A 5,500-nucleotide genomic window follows, 5' to 3' on the forward strand; every position below is an offset into this window, starting at 1 on the left:
CACATGAGGAACAGCATGAACTGCAGAAATGAGTGCACAGCGGGGAACGGGCCCCATCATCCCTGCACGGGTGACACTGAGCACTAGGAGCCGGCCGTGCACAGGTCCCTGACGCTGCTCGCATGGTGGGAGCCTCGGGGGAGCAAGCAGCTCCTGGGACAGGGACCCTGTGGGCCATGGGGCTTCTTGCACCCTAACCGTTGCTAGACAGGCAGCGAGTAGCTGTCTGCGCTGGTGTTGGCTCCTACGGGGCCCTCCCATCTTTTCTCTGCCCCTGCATCTCCAGAGTGGGGCCCAAGCACATAGGGGAGGGCGAGGAAGAAGTGCTGTCGCTCTCTCCCCTGCCCTTGCCGAGGTCCCGCTCCACAGCCCCTGCTCTGCCCACCTCCTTGCGAGCGCGCTGTGCTCTGCCCCGGGGACCCCGCATGAGGTGGCCGTGTACAGGGTCCCTGACACTCCCAGCCCAGACCCCCATGGCCAGCAGTCTCCTCGCCCTCCATCCCTAGAGCTTCTGATCTCAAAGGCAGAGGAATGGTTACAAGCTGCCCCCCCCGCCGCCCCGTACCCTCTTAGCGGCACCTTTGCCCTGCTGTCTCCCCACACAGCTGAGCCAGCGGGGCCACATCTGGGGACCCAGCATCCCTTCCACACAGGGCCCCAGCCACTGTCCAGACCTTCCCCAGGCATCAATATTTAACCAGCACGGGCCCAGGCTTCCCTCGGGGACTGAGCTTATTGGAAACTGATGGCAAAGGATTGTGGATCGGGGCCATGACAAAGCCCCTCAGCCCAGTTTGTTGTCTCCAGGGGGGGCTGTCCTGGATTCCCACCATGGCCTGGGCCCCGCTCCTCCTCGCACTGCTCACCTATTTCTCTGGTACTAGGCTGGGCGCAGGGAGTTTCAGTCTTTTAACTAGGGGCTGCTTTCATTTTTCCACAGCCATGCGCTACCTGCACAGACCAACAAAGTTTTTCATCCCCATCTTTTCTCCTCCTGCCCTACGTTCCCTTGCTCAGCGTGTGGTGACACAGCTGCTGGCAGTGGCTGTCTCTCCAGCACAAACAGCTCAGCCCCCTGCTCTGTGCTAGCATGGCCCCTCAGCACAGGCCTGTCTCAGCCCATCCCCAGCTCTCCTGGGGACACGCATGTCCCGGTCGGCAGGTCCCAGGCCGGACTCCAGCACTGCTGTCTGGATGCTGCACAGGCTGCCCCCGAGTCTCCACCCACTGGGACTGCTGCTCTCCCTCCTTCCCTTCCTGCTCCGCAGGGTCCTGGGCCCTTTGCTGCCCTGTGCTGCCTTGTGGGGTGGGGCAAGTGGCCCAGCTCACACCTATTTGGCAGGAGAGGGCAGAGGCCCTTTATCAGGCCATGGTGAGTCCATGCTGGCTGTTCCTAATCACCTTCTCCTCCAACTGCTTAGAAATGCATTCCCCGAGGACCTGCTCCATGACTCCTCCAGCCACTGGGGTGCGGCTGACCTGTCTATTATTCCCTGGATCCTCCTTTTTCCCTTTCGGAGCCTAACTACGAATGGGACCACAAAAGTAGTGACTGACTGCACGAATGAAGCTCCCCCTCACCCCCGACCCAGTTGCCTGCATCGTACCTTTGGAGTCACACAGGCGCATGTTACAATGTGCCAGCTCTAGATTTTGCTTGTCCTCAGCATGGCGGCTGCAACTGTCTGAACCCCTCTCAGGTTCAGACAGCCTTTCGGAGCCTAACTACGAATGGGACCACAAAAGTAGTGACTGACTGCACGAATGAAGCTCCCCCTCACCCCCGACCCAGTTGCCTGCATCGTACCTTTGGAGTCACACAGGCGCATGTTACAATGTGCCAGCTCTAGATTTTGCTTGTCCTCAGCATGGCGGCTGCAACTGTCTGAACCCCTCTCAGGTTCAGACAGGCTGGTGGCACAAATGCATCGGTCACTCCAAGACAAATAATGTCCTGACATGGAGCAGATGACAGGAAGGTACAGCAGGGCGCTCCAGTCCAAGGGACGCTGCGAAGTATGAAGCAACGCCCACTCCCAGTACTGGTGGTGAAGGTGCCTATTGTTGGTCCTCGCCACACAAAAGTGATGCCAGGGCTGCTGCCCTGCTCAGTGCACCTCAGTTCTGCTCCTGAGCTGGAGCAGTGGAAAGGGCATCGCAGCGCTGTTACTTGCAGCTGTGGGGAGTCAGACTCGTGCTGGTGGCAGCCCTAGCAGTGAGCACTGGAGGGCACTGTGCACCCACTGTGACAGACACGGGGACAGCATCTCCTGGTTATCACAGAGCATGGGGAAATAGTGCCATCACACTTCACACAACAGGGTGACTTTCCCACTCACAGAGGGAAGCCATGGTTGTAGCAAAGGCCCTGGGGAGAGCCCTGTCCTGCACAAGGAGGAACTGGGGGAGAAACTGGGGGCCTCCTCTTTTACCTTTGTGCTGAATACACTCGTATCATCCCCAGCTCTGCCTGGATGCAGGCACATCCTGGCCTGCAGACCCCAAGTCACAGACCAGTCCTGCTGCCTGTGTGCCCTGCTCAAAGAATATGTGCAAGGCACCTTCTGCTTCCCCCACCCCTTGATCCTGCTTCTCTTCCTGCTTTGGAGAATCCTGAGTACTTTGCCAGCCACTGCAGGGTCTCGCTGTGGCCAGTTTGCCTCATCTGTTAGGCGTTGTTGGACTTCAGAAGGAAGTACAGTACGCAAAAGCTGGTTCATATCAGACCATGTAAGGTTGTAACAGTTAATAATAGTTTGGAGCTTGTCTTTAAACTTCTGGGGCTTTTCTCTGATGGTAGGAAATTCTTTAACTAGATTTCTTAAATCCCCAGGTGTCCAAGGGGCATGTAACGTTACCAAACCTTGTGCGCCTGGTAATTGGCTCAACGGTACTTGAACAATAGGGCCCTTTTTAGGGCGACTTTCCTGCAAGAGCAGGAAAGTTATTTAGACCCACAGGGGAGAATGAGCCTGCAGAAGTGCCCTCTGGACTACAAGGTAGAGTTTCCAATTCAGGTGGAAGGCGTTCGTGGTTAGGTGGTGGTTGGGCTAAACAAGAAATACTTTCTAAAATATCTTCTACAGACTCATCCTCTGTTTCTCGAGTTAGTTGGGAATATAAAGGGGTAGGAGGTGCTGAGGGATGATTAGCCTGGCCAGGGCTGTATCCATTTTTCAGTTGCTTAATTTCTGCTTTTAGTTTTTCTTGGGAATCCTTAAGACTCCACCTTACCCGGGATTCTTGTTGTCTCTTACTACCTTCTTCATACCGGTCAAAATAGACATCCCATTGAGTCTGAGAGGTCTTGCTACCTCGGGACTCTAGAGCTTTTCGGGGGTGGATCAGTTTATCCAGATCAAAAGTTCCTTCTGAAGGAACTTGTTTTGGAGGGTTATCCCTGGTATACCAATTCCATTTATCTAAAAACTTACATGATTTTTTACCATAATGCACATACATATAACCTGCTGGGGTTCCTTGTGGTGGGGTTGGGACATCCTTTGCCCCAGAGCCCCCCATTCCTCAATTCACACAGGGCACTCACACAGGGAAGAGAGTAAAGGACCTGATGTGCTAGTTTTGCACATAAACCGCCAGTTACCCGGACGGTTACCGTGGATGGGGAAAGGATAAACTTGTCCGCTGGGTCACGAGGTTCCAGTTGGGCTCCCTTGCTTTCAAGTCTGCCTTTCTAGACAGCCTTGTGGCGGCTAGACCCAACCTTAGTCTCAGACCTGGTCAGCGGCTCATATTCTTTCACACAAAGGGACTTTTGCACTGAGGCATGGGGTTCAAGAATATTTCTTTAGTCCCAGCCTTGGTCAGCGACACGGTGGAAAACACTCACACTATTCCCCAGCTTTCTATATTACTTAGTCTAGACTTTCCTTTTACCCTTTTAATTGTAAACCAGTTTCATACACACCCTTTAGAGTGTCTGACAAGTTCGTATTTCAAAAGTTCGGATGGCGTAAGCTCGAGCTGGTTTCCCGACCCGCATGGGCAATCCTCCACCGATAACCCCTTTAGAGATTTCAAAAGGTCTCTTACCTTGATTTGGCGCCTGGGGTTTCGGAGGGGAACGGTCCGCAAGTCCGTCAGTACTCTCAGCCGGGCGTTGCCATCCAAGTCACGGCACCAAGAATTGTGGAAGAAACAAGCTTCACTCTGTTGTTTAGCCACGAAGTTGTCAGAGACCCTTTATTTACAAGCAGCTGCGGGGGGGTGGGGGGCGAGGGGCACGGAGCCTCTCCACCCCAGACAATCAAAGCAACCCTTTTATATGTTTCAATTTAGGTCACATGACACAAGATATAACAAGTTGAACAGAGAACTAGTTGGAACCAGAAAGCTGCAAGGGCGGGAAACTGCAAAGGCGGGAAAACTATGGTTTGAGCTATTGACCTCATCGGTCTGCCCAGTGTTATGGAAAATTCCACAAAGCACTTCTTGGAAAGAAATGAAGGCCTGGGGTTTTCTTCTTCCACAACGCGCCCTTCCCCAGTTCCCTCCCCCATGGCCAGTGGGTTTCAGCAGCATCTTCTGGCACACAGCAGAGATCACTGAGCCCTCCCTGCCCCTGAGAGCATGTGGGTATCTGGGCACTCACAAGTCAAGACCTGAACATGGCCAACAAGAGCAGGAAAGAAAAGAGAGGCCACCTATTACAATCCGAGTCACATGGTGCCTGGTAATATCTCAACTCTACATTAGGGTTGTTCGCAGCATGGTTGCTGTAACAGTCTGAAGCCTTGGCAGGCCTTGCCCCTGAGTGCCAGTCAGGCTGCTGGCACAGACATCCCAGTCCCTGCAAAAAGAATTACATCCAGATGCAGAACAGCTGGATGAGAGGACATGACTTGGCAGCACTGTTACTTGTACCTCTGGGCAGTCCTGACAGCTGTGGCAGTGGGCACTGGAGGGCGCTGGGCATCCACTGTGACCCACAGCACACAGGAGCAGCACAGGGCACCAGGCCAGGGCTGCAAGAGAGGAACAGCACAATCACACTCGGGCAATGGTGCGAAGATCCCAGTATGAGAAGGATGCTCTGTGCCTAGTGCAGTCCCTCAGGGCAGTCCTGTCCAGCGCAGGCTGTGAACATCGGGCTCTTTGTGCAGGCTACCGCCAGGTGCTGTCAGCCCACCCCCAGCTCTTCTGCGGACAGGCAAGTGCAGGTCAATTGATCTTAGGCCAGAGCCCAGGTCTGATTTCTGGACACTGCCCAAGTTTCCCCGGAGCCTCAGTCCACTGTGCTCTGGGCATCCACGCTTGACTGACTGGGCCCATGGGGTCCCCACCTCCAGCACTCGCTGCTTTAACCCCTGGCAGATGGAAACTTGACCCACCTTTCCTCCTGCAATGGCCACGGGAATTTATGCAGCCACGTGCTGTCCTGTGGTCTCTGCTTGGAGGGAAATGAAAGGTGGCAGCAGGCAGGGAGCAGGGGCAGATTTGCATGAAGGGGCTGATCTCAGATCAGGGGGTTTAAGAGAGA

This window comes from Alligator sinensis, unplaced genomic scaffold, assembly GCF_000455745.1.
Source record: "Alligator sinensis unplaced genomic scaffold, ASM45574v1 scaffold1715_1, whole genome shotgun sequence".
Classification (NCBI taxonomy): Eukaryota; Metazoa; Chordata; order Crocodylia; family Alligatoridae; genus Alligator; species Alligator sinensis.